Source organism: Strigops habroptila, chromosome 4 (assembly GCF_004027225.2).
Source record: "Strigops habroptila isolate Jane chromosome 4, bStrHab1.2.pri, whole genome shotgun sequence".
Classification (NCBI taxonomy): domain Eukaryota; kingdom Metazoa; phylum Chordata; class Aves; order Psittaciformes; family Psittacidae; genus Strigops; species Strigops habroptila.
In genome coordinates, this window is record NC_046358.1 from 66,784,948 (window position 1) to 66,804,800 (window position 19,853).

Genomic DNA, 19,853 nt, shown 5'->3' on the forward strand with positions numbered 1-19,853 from the left:
AAGGGGTATTATTCTGTGCATAGCTATTTATGCAAAATTTGCTCTGAGATGTATTACCCAATCACTTTATAAAGCCAGGTTTTACTTGTTTAAGCATATACAAGATGAGGTTGAAGTGGTTAATGCTGGTAGGGAAGCTTTAATTCATGTCAGTACTCTTGGACAGTGGTGCACTCAGGGATGTTCATTCCACTGCTAACATCCGATCACTGGAATCTAAGCTAAGGCTCAGTTCCTGGAACTGTCTAGAGAAGACATCAAACAGGCAAGACTTCAAGTAGGCTGGGTCATATTAAGCTGGAAGCTGTAGTAAAAGGCTATGAAATAATTGTTTATTGTTTAAACAAGCTGTCTGAGGCCTCACTAATTTTTACAGGAAGCATTGGAAAGACCTTACTAATCAGTTTGTCCTACCTTACTTTGAACGTGCTTTGGAAAATCCTGCTCTTTGCCTTCTCTCCTCAAGTTTTATGTTTTACCTTCAATTCAAAAGCTACTAGATCCCTGCAGGGAGGATTCCAGCAGTCTCTCAACAGGGAGCTCGGTAAGAATATAAAAATCTTAGGTTTATCTATTTTCACTTCAAATTTATAGTTTAAAATAATTCATGTGCTGTCTTGGGACTTATTTTCCCATCCCACTTGTGCAAAGGCAACTGTGCTCATTCTTCTGTTGTCTAAAACTTCGTGTCTGAAAAGTAAGAAATATGAGATGAACCTGTCCTTTTCTGTGAGTGTTTCTTTTCTGACTAATCTCTCCAAATCTCTTAGTAGTGAGTACTTGACAGAGCTCTGTTGAAGTTGATGGAAAAGTTCCTTTTTGTTCATTGCTTATAAGGAGGATTTGGACATGGCAGGCTTTATAAACTATTTTGTGTCTTCATGCAGTGCAGGGTAATGCAATTCACAATTCTCTTCAATGGTTTTGTAGGATTCTTTCAATTTTTTTTAAAATAAAATATTTTATTTGTATTTAAAATAAAACATTATTTATTATAAAATATATATTTATTTAAAATAAAGTAATTTTTTTGTTGTTTTTTGTTTTGGAAAGTGTTAATACCCATAAAATTTCTCTGAGGAATTAAAATGGAATGACATGGAACAGATTTTTGTTTCAGAAACAGATTTTTGTTCAACTTTACATTGTATTCTAGGTGATTGTTCTGTACTATTCTAACAGACTGTGTTCTGTTTTTACCGTATCTGTGGTTTGCTGCACAACAGAGTGCATAATAATATTAGAAATCACCTGTGCAACAAATTCCAGGTATTGGCAAACTCAGTTTGCTTTCCTCCAATCCAGCCCCTCTGTGTGAGCTGAACATAGACTATTTGTTCTTTAACCTGTAGGAGTTTTAATGTATGAAAATTGCTTAGATAAGTTGTGTACTTGAAAGTATTGTCTTTTCAGTGACATTTATTCTGATGTTCAGAGCTACTAACCAGCCCCAGTGCTTGCTAAAGGTAGAGGTTGTGTTTTAAACACATATATCTCTGAAAGGCTCAAAGAGTTGGGGTTGTTCAGCCTGAAGAAGAGAAGACTCCGGGGTGACCTTATTGCAGCCTTCCAGATCTTAAAAAGGGCCTATAAGAAAGATGGGAAGAGACTTTTTAGCAGGGCCTATTGCAACAGGATGAGGGGTGATGGTTTTAAACTAAAAGAGGGGAGATTCAGGCTGGATGTGAGGAAAACATTCTTTACAATGAGGCTGGTCAAACACTGGCACAGGTTGCCCGGAGAGGTAGTGGATGCAGCATCCTTGGAGACATTCAAGGCCAGGCTGGATGTGGTTCTGGGCAACCTGATCTAGTTGAAGATGCCTTTGCTCATTGCAGGTGGGATTGGACTAGATGAGCTTTGAGGTCCCTTCCAACCCAAACTATTCAATGAGTCTATGATTTTTGCACTCATTTTAAGAGATAGGCCTTAATCTTTTCAGTCAACCAGTTTCTGAAGTGGAGGTATTGCAGATTGAGCAAGAGGGAAACAAAAAAAAATCATTGTACTAACTTCGATGAACCTTCAGAGCTCTTCTGGGTATAATAATGGTCACAGAACATCTGAAGTATTAGGGAAAACTTGTTTTACTTTGTGCTCATTGATAAATTAAATTAGTTGCTAGCTGAGCTTGCAGTTGATATGTAATAGGCTTATTGTTACTGAACAGGCTTAAGAGGGGAAGTTGCACTGTTTATTGCTTTGGAATTTAAAAAAGGAAGTCTCTGCTATGTATGAAATAGAAATAAAACAGCTAGAGGTTGACCATTGAAACACTTCATACTTTTCATTGCTGTCAGGAGATCCTCAGTGAGGCAGATAAAATGCAATTATCGAGAGAACATAAAGAAAACATCTTTCTTTGCCCTATTGTAATGAGGACAGCTCAGCAGGATTGGACCTGAGTGTGCTGGATTCTCACTGGTGTACAGGCTTGTATGCTGCAGAGTTAGTAGGGGTCTTAGGCACTTAATTACATGGAGCTATTTTTGCTTTTGCAAGCACTAGTAACTTTCTTTTAAAAAGAGGCAAGAGCTTGCACTACTTAATGTGCACTTCATATCCTGAAGGTGTTTTACAATTATTAAGCCATTAGCGTGAATGCCACTTGGGTTTACTTCTATCCTTTCAGATGTATATTGTAGTGATGGATATTACTTAAAAGTCTCAAAAGATGTCCTTTTACAGATGGAGAAACAAACCAAAATGAGTTCTTTTTGCATGACTGAAATCAGCTTCAGGGAGTTTAAAGGAGTTGAAGTAATCAATGATGAATTTGGAAATACAACTTGGTAGTAGACTCCTGATCCTTTTGGACTGGGTAGGGGTTTATTAACTCCAATACTGTCTCCTGAGTTGTGGCCTCCAGTTCTTGTACCCATCTTTTATGAGTAGGAATTTGAACACTGTTTAAACTGGGAGGAAAAATAAGGAAAAGATATTTGCAGTTCTTTTGTTTAGGTGAGAATGTTCAGGTCTTAAAGATATTTTAGTTTAGTCCCTGAGAAGTGTCCTATATCTAAAGAGGACTAAGACAATGTTCCAGCAGGTGACACAACAGAAGGCTGATGGAAGAGATACAAGTTGAAGATTGATTTGATCATCAGAGAATGATCTTCTCTGAAGAATTCTATTGCTCCCTGTGGACTACATAGGGACCCAAGGGAGATGAGTCTTCTAACTTTGCTACCTAGCTAATGCTAGGTGACGTTAATATACTCTCCTAACTGTTTTCCTGAAAATCCAAGTGTGAGTATCTTGTAAGAAAGAGCTTCAGCAATGAACATCTATGTACATAAAAGACTATGACTTCTAAATATGAAAATAGAGTGATATATGCCAAGAATATGTAAATAGCATATGTCAAAAAGAAGCCATCTTGCAGAACAGTGGATAAAATTTCTTAGGGATCACATCCCAATATTAATTTTTTTTATATACAGACCACCACTGAAGCTGCAAAGGATTTATTAGTAGCTATAAAAGTACTGAGACATCCATGTTTTACATTTGTATATGCTCAAAATCATCATTTGCTTAAATTTCCCTATGTTTAACATATTTATCCACAAATAGCCCTTTGAAGTTAGAAAAAATCTGAATTATTTTTCCAGTGGGAAATAGCAACAAATTGGCATTGTTCCGTTTCATTTCCAAGTTGAGATGGAAAGCTGAATTCCTTGTTTCTAAAAGAATTTTTTTTTATATTACCAGAAGATGTTTCTTAGTATATATAGTTCAAATAATATCTCTAATGTCATAGTTCAGAATGAAGGAGATATTAAGGATTAATATTTACCTCATCAAATCAATATTTTAACATTATCAAAATAAATGAGAATGTGTAGTAATTAATCTTGACATTGCTCTGTGTGAAACCCTGCCTACAACAATATGGTCCTGCAAAATGCTGAATTTTCTGATGAAAAATCTTTTTGTTAGTTTTCACCAGTTCTTGTAGGAAAATGCTGTTCTCAGACACATACATAATTTGTATTAACTAACTTTTCCCTGAACACATGGGACATTGCATATTAACATCTATCATTGATTGCAGTCTTGATTTTTCTCTTTTTCATAAAACCCATCCTGGATCGAATGTGGCTGAGGTTAGGGAAAACCAAAAAAACTATGTAGGGAAAATTGGATAACTTCCTCTTCCAATATCTGAAGGGGGCCTACAAGGATGCTGCAGAGGGGCTCTTCATCAGCGACTGTAGCGATAGGACAAGGGGTAATGGATTTAAACTTACACAGAGGAAGTTCAGTTTAGATATAAGGAAGAAGTTCTGTAGTGTGAGGGTGGTGAGGTACTGGAACAGGTTGCCCAGAGAAGTGGTAAATGCTCCATCCCTGGCAGTGTTCAAGGCCAGGTTGGACAGAGCCTTGGGGGGGCATGGTCTAGTGTGAGGCGTCCCTGCCCATATTAAAGGGTTAGAACTGGATGAGCTTTAAGGTCCTTTCTAACCTAAACCAGTCCGCGACTCTAAGATTCCTCAGAATAATCCGAAATATTAAAATATTACTCCACTCATTAAGAAAACTTAGTTTTCGCAGTGATAAATTGCAAGTGGGTTACTTACTGAACTGCAACACACTTCTGAAAGTGGTGGCCTGTGTCTTAACCTAGCTCATGTGTAGGTGTGTGTGCTTCGTGTGCTCTTACCCATTCTTTCAGCCTTCCCTCAAGACACCATCAGATGCCTGAGTCCCTGTGTCCTAGACGGTCACTACTAGCTTATAGGTCTCTGCTACTTGATCTTCCTAATTTATTCGTCCACTTCCAGTTCTTCTTGTGACTACAAATATCAGTCAGAAACCTTCATCCCTCCAGAATGGTTGTGTGCTCTGCATTTTCAGTTTTACTGAGCGTGGGATCAAGTCCTTGTGGAATAAGAACTGTCAACTCTTTCTGCATGCAAGTCATGCTGTTTCTTCATTCGGTTTGCATTTGCCTGAGATGTAGTTTTCTCACCTGATTAATGCTGTATGTGGGTGTAAAAAAATAATATACTGCAATCTGTTTTCTTTCCAGTTGTGCTGCTATTGTCTTACTGTGATCCACTCACCTGGAATAGGAAGGAAAATAATAGCTTAGCAATAACAAACCTTGCATCTAGGAAATGAAAAAGTTTTCATATATACTCCATTTAAGTATGGGAGGGATAGGAAAGGGCTGGGTGCAGACACCTTCCTGGCAAGTAGCAGAAATTACCATTTGGCTGTTCAAGTTAAGGTTGTTTAACGCACTGGAACAAAGTGAGGCCCTGGCATAGGTTGCTTAGAGAAGCTGTGGCTGCCCCACCCCTGACAGTGTTCAAGACCAGGTTGGAGCAACATGGTCTAGTGGAAAGTGTCCCTACCCATGACAGTGGGTTAGAACTGGATGAGCTTTAAGGTCCCTTCCAACCCAAACCAGTCTGGAATTCTATGGTTTTATCGTCTGATGGCTGCAGAACATGTTTTCAGCAATGGCACGATGACTGAATTTGTGTCCGTCCTGGCCACATCTGAATTACAAAAGGAGACTAATGTGCTGTTCATTTTCCATCAGAAGGAATTAGGGGGTAGGAAAAGAGCAGCAAGATACTTCATTGTCATGAACCTTAACAGCTAGGGGAGCAGAATTTCAGCGTATTTTTTAACAGGCAGTATAGACACAACCTTTATGTGCCTCAGCACATACGCAATAAAGGATGACCTGCACTAAAACCAGTAAATATATTAAACAGTATTAAGACTGGATTTGTTAACCTAACTCATCCTCAATGTCTTCAGTATAAGTAAACCATCACAATCCAAGAGGAAATGAAAGGTGTAGAAGCAAAGAAAGAGAAGATATATTCTAGAACATATCCAGTTTGCCTGTATGTCTGTCCTCCTCTTGGATGGCTAATAGGGAGAGATGGAGTTAGGAAAACTATTTTACTTGTCAACAATAATCAGGAAATAAGTAGTTTTATATTGTTCTTTTTTGTTTACTTGGTTTTCTGCAAAATGAGGCATTTTTTCCTTTTCCAGAGACTGGGAGAAACAAACCCTTCACCAGTTTTACATGATTTTGCATTTCCTCCTGGCTGATTTTTTATGGTTTCTCTTCTCTGACTTATGCCAAGAGCTATTTCAGCTTGACATATTGTAAGTACATTTTCTATCTATAATGAAATGGGGAAACGTGAATGATGGATGTGTAGTAGGCTTGCTCATTCCGCTATGCCTTGCTATTGATAAGTAAGCTTAGGTAGACAGAAATGAACCTGTGTTTACTTCAAAGCCATCTGGGCTCCATTCAAGTCGTCTGCAGCACTGTGGGTGTCCTCTTGTCCTTGCAGTGATTCACGCCTCTTGCTACAGAAGATTTCCATTTTCCTCTTTATCTCACTCCTTCTAAGTAAGTCAAATAAAATTGGTGATTTCTTCACATGGCATCTTTTAAATATACGATCTTTCTTCTTCTGTAAGCAGCTAATCAACTTTAAGTTCAAAAACATATATTAATGTTTTAATTTGATTTCTATAGTACATACATACTGATATTACTATAGCCAGATTCTAACCTGGTGTGGCTCAGTTTTCCAAGTGTAAAGTGAGAATGTTATTTCCTTTCACCATAAAGATTGCTTTGTAGCCTTGCTAGTTAGTATCAGTAACCTTTCACATAGTGAAAGTTAGTCACTGACAGAGCATGAGTTAAAGCTCAAGATTGTCTGCATCTCCATGGATAATGTCTTTATGTTTTTATGCTGTGCATTTCATACGTCTTCACTGATTCACTGGGTTTTGTATTCACGGTTAAGTGTCCTCTGCCACTGTTATACAGCATTTTTAACTTTGAGTTCACGATCTGCTCCTGTTAGGAAAGGCTGCTAAGAAGCATTCCACCCCTAGTGGCAGTTCAGTTTGGGTGGTAGATTTGTCATTTCGTACCAGTAAGATCTGATCTCCCATTCAGCTTTCAGATGCATTTAAGATTCTTATTTCCCAAGATGAAGCTGATTGAACAGTTGCTGTACCTTACCTCTTCCTTCACTTCTGCTAATTAATTTTAAGGTATTTTAAGGTCTAATTCAACTTCTAAATGCCCAAATTAGACAAATATCTAATTTTTCTTTTTCCCCCCTCTATTTGAGAGAAATGATGCATTTGGGCAGTCAAGTCAGGCCAAGTAAGTCTCAGTCATACCAAGGAAATAGAAATATTCCCAGGTCTAAATTCTGACCTCATCTTTCTCTGGATGCAGGCTTGTTTCCCGCTTGCTTATCAGGGAAAGAAGCTAAGAGGAATTCTGACTTGTGAGATCCATGAATTCTGTGGCATGCAAGTAGAAATCCCCGGTCATGTTTCCATACATTCAGCAGGAGATCTGAAAAAACACCTTGAGCAAGATAGCTCTGTGCCTCCACTGCCAAGTTCTCCATGCCTCCATTTGGACACAAATTTCAAACCAAAAATGCCTGTCCTAGTTATTTTGTTTAGCTGTTGTGTTTTTAAGAGAAATTATCAATCGACAGTTCCCACTAGGAATAATGAAGACTTTAGCTTTATAGTCTTTTCTTACATTCCTCTACTCCTTCTGCAGTACTTACAGGAATTTGAGATCATTTAAAGGGTCTAATTGCTTTGGGCTTTTAATTTTTCTGTTATTACACATAATTATTTTAAAATAATGGTTAGAAAATTAACCTTCAGAATTGAAGTACTGGATATTGAGTGGGCATGTTGATATAGGTTAGCTGGTACTCAGTAAATTCTCAGTTTCTCATTTCTACCCCTGACAGTGTTTTCAGCAAACAGCTGTAGAAAGAACATGGTAAATCTAAAGCTGTATAATCCATTATTTTTTTACAGTATTTATTTTTTTTTAAACCTATAAGCAGCTTGAATCTTGAGTACCAAGATTATCTTTTCTCTCTCCAGTAATCAGCAGTATCTTGTCAATTCAGTTGGGAGATACTAACTGCTTAGGAATGATTTTATCACCCTGAAAACTTCAAGTATTTAGAATCAAATGTGAGAATGCCCATAATGTGATTCTAGGAGGAGAAATAATTTTCAAATAAGATCTGGTTAAATTGAAGATGCTGCTTATTCATGGATTTAAAACAGACTTAATGAGTTATTAATGCAAAAGTTCAGGTCATTAAATGCACATTTTCCTTCACTTCTCTCTGACCCTTAAAGTGGATCATTGCCTTTCTTCTTTCTTGCTGAGAATCTTAGAATTCAACATGAAAGATGCTATCAGCACTATCTAAATATTAAAATTCTGACCATGTTTGCAATTTTCTGTGGGATTTTCTAATCATATTTATACAGAAGTATCACCTTTATTAGAGGATAGTTGTCTTTATTGACCTGAATCTTCTTGTCCTGTCAAGTGATTTTTAAGGTTATAAAAATGTTATAGCTTGTACAGATGATCCAGTAAACATCCCATTTTGAATACGAGGCATCCACATTTTGATGGAGAAGTGATGAGATGAATCACCTCAAGAATAGCCCATGTACCAGTCTTAATGATTCACAAGAAGACAAAGGATGTTTAACTGCAGTTGCAAAATGTTTGTGGTGTTCATCCTTTGCTGTCTGGTTTGTTGAACAACCATAATGTTTCTGCTGTTTTGAATAGAGTTTCTCCAGGGGTTCGGGTGCTGGACAGGGTATTACTGATACCCAAGAAAATATTCTGCTTTGTCTCAGATGGATAACAGCCTGTCTGTCTGAAGTCCACAGACCTTTTGGCAGCTGCTCTGTGGGCCTGAAGAAGTCACTTCTGCATAATTACTCTGGAAGAGACTTGGAAGGACCAAGAATGGTAAATCACTGATAGCAGGTGGATTGCTTTGTAACATTTACATGATAACAACACTGAAGTCATTGCCTCTACTGCCTCTCCTGCCAGGTGAATTGGGGCTATTCAGCCTGGAGAAGAGAAGCTGCATGGAGACCTCATAGCAGCCTTCCAGTTTCTGAAGGGGGCCTACAGGGATGATGGAGATGGACTCTTCATCAGGGAATGTAGCAACAGGACAAGGGGTGATGGGTTTAAACTGAAACAGGGGAAGTTCAGGTTAGGTATAAGGAAGAAGTTCTTCCCTGTGAGGGTGGGGAGGCGCTGGCACAGGTTGCCCAGAGAAGCTGTGGCTGCCCCATCCCTGGCAGTATTCAAGGCCAGGTTGGACAAAGCCTTGGACGACATGGTCTAGTGGAAGGCGTCCCTGCCCATGACAGGGGTTTGGAACTGGGTGAGCTTTACTGTCCCTTCCAACCCAAACCATTCTGTGATTCTGTGAAAAGAGTGCAATAGTAGAAATAAAATGAAATTTATACCATTACTCTGCTGTCATTTAGAAAAAAAAAATGTTCTCCAAATGATGCTAAGCAAATATATTTAAGCACTGCTGTGTGGTACTTAAATTATGCATTAATACCTTAGTGTCTTGCAGTTCAAAGTTGTTGGAGTAATTTATTTAATCTATGAATCACAGACTGGTTTGAGTTGGAAAGGACCTTAAGATCATCCAGTTCCAACCTCCTGCCATGGTCAGGGACATGTCAGACTAGACCATGTCACCCAACACTCTGCCCAACCTGGCTTTGAACACTGGCAGGGAGGGAGCATTTACCACTTTTTTGGGCAACCTGTGCCAGTGTCTCACCACCTTCACAGTATTTCGTAGAATCATAGAATGGTTATGGTTGTTCTCCAAAGGTCTACTTCGGTGCTGAAAACCTTAAGTTTCAGCACTGCTGCTAATTAATGAAAAAATACCACACTGGGTTAAAACCACCATTTTTTGGGTGCCCATTTGGTTTTGGATTACAGCAGAGATGCCTGGGGTAGATCTTACTGAAGAAGTTGTGCATCTGGGAACAAGGAAAGTGAATTCCAGCTCCATGCCACATTCTGTGGCTAGATTGTTTTCATGTCCTAGACAGTGTCATTCAAAATGAGCATAGTTGTTCTACTTTAGTGCAGACTTTACTATGATTGCTTATTAATAGATGTAACTTAGATAAAGTGCATGAATTAGAATTACAAGATAAATCACCCTTATGTTTATGAGAGCATGTATGTGCCATCTAGATTTTTCAGTGAAGTCCTAATTTTGAACTACTTCTTGCAGTGTGTATTGTGTCTGCAAGTAATTGTCTGCTCTGGAAGAGCTGGGAATGGGAAGAACAGGCAGTTTGCTCCAGCCTTGCTTTCTTGGAGTTATGAATGGATTGGTATTTCATCTGGTAGGATACCTCGAGGTTGATTTTTTTGGTTTATTGCTTTGCCATTTGCAGTGTGCTTATAGAGCAACCCCAGAAAAGGGGGTTCTTGATGCCTGAATGTGATAACATACCTTATATAAAAAAATGGAAGCAGTTCATTTTGCTGATTGATTAAATACTTACTACTGAATGTCTCCTAAGCTAAAATTTTCTGAAGAGCTATTAAATGATGAAACTGAATGCCAGATTTTGAAAGCACAAGCCTCTCTTCAGCTTAACCACAGGATCTCTGATCTTTTCATTATGTTTTAAGGCCTCTGGAAGTGACAAGGTTGATATGAAATAAAGAACATGCAATCACAAAATAACTGCATGTTGTGTTTTCCAAAACACTGAGGTAGCTACATAGTAATTACTTCTTTTGGAGCTATTAAATGAAAATGCACAGCAGTATTTGGGAATATGTGATTACTCAGAGGATTTCTTTATTAAATCTCTAACTTTAATTAAAAAATAGGTGCCCCCCTCCCTCCCTTTATGCAACACCTCATGCTTGATGATATTAAAGTCTTTTCCAAATTCGGTTAAATTAATCCCTAGGGCAAATCTGCTCAAAGCACAGACGTGGTAGCAGTGACTAAGCATGGACATTAGTTAAGACTGAATGATACTACACAATAGGAGGGTGGACAAAAGAAGGTATGATGCTCCTTTTTATGCACTTCAACAATGCCACTGTCAGATTTGAATCCCAGAGTTGAAGCTTGTGGTCTAAACATTAAGCAAACTCTTTTTCTCTGTTTTGCAAATATTAAGTAATTTTAACAGGTTATTAATGCATTAGGAAAAAAAAAAAAAAGTACTCTACAATGTTTTCCTGAACAGTTTATAAGAACAGGCATTGAACCGTTTAATATTTCATTCTCATTTATAATCCTTATTATTTTTAAAAGTTTCTGATTTGTCTTCTTGTAGCACACCGGTTGATGAAGAGTTAATAATGTACTCCTTTCCTCCTTCCCACTTCTACTCCCCTCCCCACCAAGAGTAATCTGAACTCAAACTAGGACATTTCCTTGCTGAAGGACAAATACATCTGTGGAAATTTCAGATGCCAAGCAGCATGTCAGCAAGACAGATATCTGTTTCCAGACAAGATCAAGATCTGTGTAGTGATGATCTGTAGTAAAGCCTACAGCAAGCAAACCAAGGAAGAGAGAGGTTTGCATCTATAACCTCAGCTTTAACATCAACACTTCCTTGTCTTTATTAGAATTCTTGTTATTGTTGTTATTATTATTTAATTATGTCTTCTAGCACTAGTTTTACAAAACAATTGAGTCACCCGTGGGAACTGCAAGAACAGGAAAGAATTGTATGTATCTGGATGTGCATAATAATATGTAGTGGAGAGATAGAGTGAATGCAAAATTGGCACAAAAAGGAACAGAAAAGTAAAACAATTGTACTTTACATGTGGTATACAAGTGAGTCAGAAGAGATGATTAATAATGCATATTGTCAGAAATAGGAAGAGGAGAACTCACAGCACAGATAAGATTTTCAGAAGGCAAACTGTGAAGTAACCTGCATGGTTGGGGTTACTGAGAGGACAGTTTGTACCTAGAGTGCTTTTAAGTGTAGAAAGGGACCTGAATGAGTGTACCAGGGGTACCAGGTGGAAGTAAGAGTTGATGGCAAACATGACACAGGCTTACATTTGCTCTGGATGATGTTCTGGGCACTGCAAAGTATTCCAGCAAGGATAGTTAAATGGTTATGCTCAGTATTGAAAGGAATGCACTGAAACCTTGTTTGTAGAAGAATCATTTCAGCATGGAGATGTGAGAATTCTTTCTGTGACTGAATTGCCCATTGTCACCAAACCTTCCAGGTATAGAGGTCCCAGTTTTTGAATAGTGCATATAGGAAAAACGATGGGATTTGAAATTAAGAGCTTGATTGCCTGTCTTCACCAAAAGTACAGAACAAGTTGTTTATCTTGAGGAAACTAAAGAGCTAGAGACTGTTTAAGGAGCCAGATATTCTGCAGATCGTTGTTAACAAAAAAAACATAATGCATTACCATAGTGGTTAACAGTCTCAAAGTGAATGGTAATTAAAAATGTTTTTTGAACTACAGGTTTTGTTCTAAATGGCAGAGTTAGCAGGAAGATTAATCATTTTTGGCAGCAGCCAAATTTTTGGCCATTTTTGAAGGAAACACAAATGTATTTCCATTCTTATGTATTATCATGAATATTGGGAAGGTTTTTACCATACTCTGAGCCTGAGAAACAGACAGACAGTGGATACACGATTTCCCAAATGCAATAGTAAGTCATAGGGCAAGTTTCTAAGGTCTATGTGTTTGCTATGAACACTAGAAGCTTCATCCTGTCTTTAGAAAAAATATTCTGATTAATAATTGTCTATAAAAAATGAAAAAAAGAATTAAAAGGAAAAGAATTCATCCTTTTCTATCAGTTCTTTTAAATCTCTGTGCTAGTAAGTGAAAGTAAACAGGAAGGGAGACATATGTTGCATTATAGGGTTTTTTCAGCTTGAAATAATTTCTTCTCCAGACTTTCTTTGGGCTAGAGTGATTTAAAAAATTTCCCCCGCCTCTCCCCATATTCTTCCTGTACATTGTTATTTACCAAACAGCACTATTTTGCTGGTGTCCAATACACAGATAAATGGAGTCACTGCCTATGTCTGTTAGGTCAATAGAATTCCAGCAAGGTTTCCATTCTGTTATCCAACATACAGAATGATAGTTTGTGGTCTTTATATTTAGATTCAGAAAAAGCTCAATCTCTAATAAATGATGTGTTAATGGAATTAAAGGCTTGAGAATTTCCTTTTTTTTTTTTTTTCTCCCCGCTCTGCATTCAATGATCTTTTTATTTTCTTCCTTTTTCATAACACTATTTGGTTGTTTCATCACTGATAAAGGATGCAGCATCTTTCTAAGATATTTCTAAGAACATTTAGTTCTCTGTTCACTGGCATAGAAAAGAAGTAACAAAAAGACTGTCCTCACTGGAGGTACAATGACCTTTTTCACAAGATTTTTTTAGGGCCATGTGTGATTTTTCATCATATTGCTTTTGTTGTTCTGCACTATGGCAAGTCGGTGCTTTGTGGCAGCAGCAGTGGACTGAAACATCCATAAAACTGAGGGGCCTTGGCTAGTTTGACAATATAATTAGTCTATTGAAATAGAGGTGTGTAACAGAGTATGTAATTGTTCTAGATTCAATTACAATAATAATCTCACATTTCTATCTTTTAAAAATGCTCCTTAATGACCAAGACCTCCATTGCTACGTTTTATTTTACATACACAATAAAAAAGGTGAATAAGACAGCAAGTCTTGCCCTTAATACGCAGACATAGGCTCAAGTCTTGCAGCTTACAATGAAGTGAGGGGTTTTGATAGTGCAAGCAACACAGAGGTGGTGGAGCCGTTACTGCGTGTGGAAATGTCTGCTAACTGCCCAGAATTACAGTTCTCTCTTTATGATCCTGGCCTCCCCTGAGGTTTTCTCTAATTTTAACAGGAGCTGCTCAGTTGAGGCTGACAGAATTCAGCCAGAGATACGAAAGCAAGATGGATAACGTGTAATCAGAGAATAACACTCAGGGGGAACCTGTGGTGTCCTCATGCCAGCAATAATGACCTTGTGTTTATTATAATAAATACCTCCAAGCAAGACAGTGCCAAGGAATTCAATAATAGAAATATTTTCCTGTGCTCCTGCTGCTGAGTACACAGGGTCTGAAGGTGCCACCTCCCAATGAAAGCAGTCTGAGTATTCATAACAATTAAGGCTAACTTATTTGTTCATGACATATAACTGCATGCAGAGTACATGGAAAGGGGCGGTGCAAGTCAAAAGTAAGATGACTTTTCCATCTGTGCTGAAAAAGCACGACAAATTCCCAGCACTATTATTGTAAGTGATGATGGTGATGGTAAAAAGAAGGAAATAAAAATGAGGCAAGGCGGTTGAAAACATTTTCCTGGTTTATAGGTTCATTGTTCCAATGACACTTTTATATGGCGTCTTCAAATGTCTGTGGATTTAGTAGGAATATGTAGCGTGCAAACTTGACTCACCATATGAGACTTGAACTTGCAAAAGAGGAAGCTAAACTGGTTACTTCAAATCCTGTGTTCAGTTCTGGGTCTCTCTCTACAAGAGAGACATTGACATGCTGGAGCAGGTCCAGAGAAGGGCAACGGAGCTAGTGAAGGGCCTGGAGCACAAGTGTGATGAGGAATGGCTGAGGGAACTGTGGGGGTTTAGTCTGGAGAAGAGATGGCTCAGGGGGGACCTTATTGCTCCCTACAACTACCTGAAAGGAAGATGGAACCAGGAGGTGTCTGGTCTCTTCTCCCAAGTTACAAGTGACAGGACAAGAAGAAACAGACTCAGGCTGTGTCAGGAGAGGTTTAGACTGGAGATTAGGAACAATTTCTTCCCCGAGAGGGTGTTGAGGCATTGGAACAGGCTGCCCAGGGCAGTGGTGGAGTCACTGTACTGGAAGTCTTCCCAAACTGTGTAGATGAGGCCCTTAGTGCCATGGTTTAGTGGTGGCCTTGACAGTCCTGGAGTAATTCCTTGACAGTTGGAATTGATGATCTTAAAGGTCTTTTCCAACCTGGTTGAGTCTATGATTCTATTATATTATTTCTATCCTTTGGAATATTCCAGATACTAAGGACCAGATACACATGGTCCTGAGTAAACTGCTCTAACTGACCTTGTTTGAAGGTTTGGTGCTCTATCTATTCTTGACACCTTCCCGTTAGACAGTTCAGGGCTGAGCATGAGCTTTCTCTTCTGAAGACTGAACAACCCCAGTTTTCAGCCTCTCCTTATACATCATGTGCCCCAGGCTTTAAATCATAATGGACTTACTTGAGTACATCAACATCTGTCTTGTATTCTGTGCCTTATACAAAAAGTACGCATGGGCTACAGTTGAGTTTCACAGCTGTTATAAAGGGAAATACTCACTTTCTTCAATCTGCTGGCTGTCACTTTGTGTGCTGTCACTTTGCACCCCCTGTGTTGCTGGCATGGGTTACTCCATCCCAGTGGCAGGGCTTCGCATATGCCTTTGTCAAACTTCATTAGGTGTCTGTCAGCCCACGTCTGTGGCATGCCAAAGTCCCTCTGAAGGGACTAATTGTGGGGATAGGCGCATTACAGATTCTGTATTATGTTGTACTGTGTTATTTTCCACATGGTTAGATTTTCTTTTTCCTTAGGACTAACTTGGTTCTTTATTTTGATGCAGTTTAAATCTGTTACTATTGGTCAGAGCCTTGGGTGACATGGTCTAGTGTGACGTGTCCCTGCCCATGGCAGGGGGTTGGAACTAGATGATCTTAAGGTCCTTTCCAACCCAAACCATTCTATGATTCTATGTAATCCCTAGGCATGGAAAATCAATTCATACTACCATCTTTGCAGCAGCTCTTAAGGTACTCAGAAACTTATCATAACCTTCTCTTACTTTTTCCTGGTTTTCTCTCCTCCTCCCTTTTTCACAAGTCATATTATCTTTGTAATTTTTCTTGTTTCCTCCAGACTATCTGCAGCTGAGCCTCATCTTTATTGAAATGCCTGAAATTTGACACAATATTCTGTGTGAGTATTTATTCCTGATAAATACAGTACAGGATAGTTTCTTACCTTTTGTGAGCTGTGTATTAGCAGATACATCTGAAATATAATTTACTGCTTTTACAACAGCGTAAAATTATGTTTGGCTCCTGAACCATAAAAACCTCCACATCCTTTTCTGAGAAACCATTTTTCCATGCTGTATTTATGTAGTAGGTTACTGATGCTAGATTCAGAATATTGTCCATGTTTAAAGGTAATTTAGTTTGGTTCAGTTTGGTTTTTCAAAGCATAGCTCCATCTTGTCAAAATAACTTTCAGTTCTAGGCTTGTCCTTCCAACTGGTTGTCATGTTTTACCTGTCAGCGTCCTCGTCACTAATGAAAACACTGACTAGGTCTGACTCAATAGGGAACTTCAGTAGCTGTATTGTTTAATTTTGATGAAATGACATTGATAATAAATTTCTGAGAATTGTTCTCTAAGCAGCTTTGCCTCTGTGCTAATCTGTTTTCATCTAGACTGTGCTTTTTTGCCTGTTCATGAGCATATCAGATGAGGCAGTGTCAAAACCCAGAACTCCATAAAACCTTTTATCTTGTCATGGAATGAAATCATTAGCTGTTACTCATTTAATTGCCTTCTTTTTTTTTTTTTTTTTCAGTATTTTCCTGAGAGCTTAAGTTCAGTTCAAAATCTGAAACTCGTCAGCTTTCTTTTGTTCCCAAGCGTAGAAACCGTGTTTGCCCTCTTCTTGTTCCATGCCTGTGCTTTGTCGAAATATTGTCATAAAATAAGATGTGAAGCACCAGAGAATTATCCTATGACAGTGTATATGCTGCTGAATAATCTGTTTTGCATGGTATTCCTTCCCCATAGCCAGCTGTTTAATAAACTTTCCTAATTATCACCAGGCTCACTTCTTTCTGTTCACCTGATCTGTTTTGTAATCTCTACAAGTCACCTAGGTCCTACTAGAGATCTGAACACCTTTATGATACTTGGGTTAGTATGCGATCAGCTTAGATGCTTGGCATGCAGTTATTATCCTTCCTTTTTACCTTGCTGTGAATATTCAGTTTCTTCCTAAATGTTTAGGGTTAGCCAAACCCATTCTGGACCTTCCTCTTCACAAACACACATTGTCTTCAGGGTATGCCTGCTTTCACCTAAGCCCTATACCTTTTTCTGAAAGGACTGAAACTCCAAAAGCTGATTGTGTCACCTCTGTGTCACAGCAGTAGTGGTGTACTGGTGCTTTATAGGCATCTTGATTCTTCCTAAAGAAGTCCCTGGCAATATCAAGTATCTGCATGATGCTTTTTTTTACATTCACCAGAAGGATTCAGTAGCTTTAAATGAAATTCTCAAGTACAGGCTTCTAATTGACAGAATATGTCCCAGAGCTTTGGGTGGGTTGTATCACGAATGTTTCAAAATGGAGTTTTAAGAGTTGAAGTAGCCTAATTTCAAAAGAACTGGAAAATAAATTTCTATTTGATTGTTTTTTCACCCCAGATTTCTGTATGTCTCCTTATTGACTATGGATACCTGCCAAGCTAACATTTGGTGAGGTCATCTCATCAATAAACAGTGTCCTTCCAGGAAACCACTTTAATTCAGTTAATGTGGCAAGTCAGGTTAGGTCAGAATTGAAATTCAGGAGATATTTTGTATTGCAGAGAAATTTGTTAATTATATAGAGTTTTACATAAGGGACCCCATCAGAGAACGGCTTTAAAGGGGGAAACAAAAGTGTCCAACTGTAATCAAGCCATCAACAGGCATTCTGTGAAGGTAGAGGTAAGTAACAGTTCATGTGCCTGATACTCCATATAAAATTTAAGAAAAGGTATGGTGGGAGGTGGGAGGGAGAAGCATTCTAGGGAATGGTATTCATTGGAACTTCAGTAAGTGGAATATAAATCCCAAATAACAAAAGTAATTGAGGAAAAGCAACACTCCTACCTTCAAAGACATGGGGTCAAGATAAAACCCTGTGTATGATTCCATGCATTACTTGCTAAGGAATAACTAGAATTAAATGCAAGATACTTAACAGTGGTGTTTTAGAAACTCTCTCTGCATTTCTTCCACTCTTCACATGTAATATATGAAAAGCAGGCATGCAACAGCACCATGCTTGTTCACAATTTTTTTTTAGTAGCAAACATCTGACTTGAAATTTTAGTCTGCCAAAATTAAACAGAAAATAACTTAAGAGAGAAGAAACTAATGTACATTATGTACTGTTGTTGATTGATAGTGTAAGTCGAATTAGATTATACTTGGTAGAGAGAATCACAAACTCTTGAAAGAGTGAATGCTCAAATGACTATTGTATGTTCCAGCGTTAGGTGTAAGCAGGAAATACAAAACATTTTTCTGTCTGAATTCTTGATTTTTGCAAGGTATTTTGCTTCATGTTTTTCTGTATGTGATCTTGTGCTGGTTTCTCATGAGCTTTTTGTTGCATTGGATATGGCCTCTATCCCCAGAGTATTGTTGGGTTAGAAGGCACATATCAAGTAAGATCCTGAAGGTGATACTTCTTTTCTGTACACAACCAGTGTAACTGTTATATGTATTAATGTCCAGATGAAATATGCTTTTAGGAGAATATAAAATACTTTGAGATTAACTCAGAGAAGAGTTTCAAGAACAGGACAAGAGGTAATGGGTTAAAATTGGTATAAGGGAGATTTAGGTTGGATATAAGGAAGAAATTCTTCACTACAAGTGTGGCAAGGCACTGGAACAGGTTGTCTAAGGGAGTTGTAAATGCTTCATGTCTAGCAGTGTTCAAGGCCAGGTTGGACAGGGCTTGGAGCAACCTGCTCTAGTGGAAGGTGTCCCTGCCTGTGGCAGAGGGTTGGAACTGGCTGAGCTTTAAGGTCCCTTCCAACCCAAACCAGTCTGTGATTCTGTGATTCTATGATTCTATAACAATGTGTAATCAGGGAGCCATTGCCAGTGAAAGACATCAGATATTCAGTCTGCTGAATTTATCAAAGTGATAATTAAGAGGTCATCTCATAATAATTTTCAAGCGTACTCATAAGGAAGAGATCGCTCAGTTCTTTAGAAAAAAACTGCAAATGTGGCCTCACAATTCAAATATGAAATGAATTGCAGTTTGCATGGGTAAGAGTAAGACCCCCTGATTCCAGTCTCGCAGTTATGGTAATTAATGTATTTTGAGGATATCAGTAACCTAACTGAGTGTAAAGTAGCACGTTCAAAATGAGTGAGAACTGACTCTAATCCTTTTCGGCGCCTGATATGTTAGCCTTGCTGTTTCCATACATCTTCAACTGAAGAAGCAACTCTTTGAAATATAGAGTATTTAATTGGGAGCAGACGTTTGCTAAAATGAAGTGGGACTGGTTGGTAGTACTGTGGGATTTGTAGCCCATAACAACAGGCAGGTGCTCAGGCAGATTTACTGATGTGTTATAATGATGTGAAGTGGATATCCTCAGTGGGAGAGCAGCGGCCTGCTTCTTCTGTTTACTGTAATGCAGCCTCCAAAGGAAAATACCACATTTCTGAATTTGGGTGGATTATTGACACAGTTGCAACCTAAATGAGATCTGAATTGCAGTCACCAAACTGGTCTGTTTTGTCAGATTTTGAAACTCCAGTCCCCTTTAACAAATAAAACATAAACTTACATGGGGAGGCGCTGACAAAATCTTAGTGCACTGTTCAACCGTTACTGCTGTGAGGAGATGAAAAAGCCAATATCCAGGGAGGTGTCCCGTTTGCCTTGATCACACTTAGAAGCATGGCACATACAGCCACTACAAGGCATGATGTTGTTGTATTTTGTGAATCCTACATGGTAGAGGTAAAAATAGTTTGTCATCGTGACATGTCCACCCTACCAATGACAAGGCTGTCATCCAGAGTGATTACCCCAGTGCAACAGAAACTGCAACAGAAGGGCCCAAGTAATTTCAGTAGGTAGAACAGAAGAGTTAACTTTG

At 38.5% G+C, this 19,853-nt stretch overlaps 2 long non-coding RNA genes across 2 annotated transcripts; both read left to right on the forward strand.

Annotated features, from left to right (window-relative positions):
* The first annotated feature begins 4,272 nt into the window (after positions 1-4,272).
* LOC115606918 lies at positions 4,273-18,712 on the forward strand. Its single transcript, XR_003991048.1, has 3 exons — positions 4,273-4,310; positions 5,265-5,327; positions 18,677-18,712. It is a non-coding gene; the product is annotated as an uncharacterized LOC115606918 (long non-coding RNA).
* LOC115606919 lies at positions 8,728-16,728 on the forward strand. The gene is made up of 3 exons (XR_003991049.1): positions 8,728-8,815; positions 15,829-15,888; positions 16,529-16,728. It is a non-coding gene; the product is annotated as an uncharacterized LOC115606919 (long non-coding RNA).
* Positions 18,713-19,853: the final 1,141 nt, after the last annotated feature.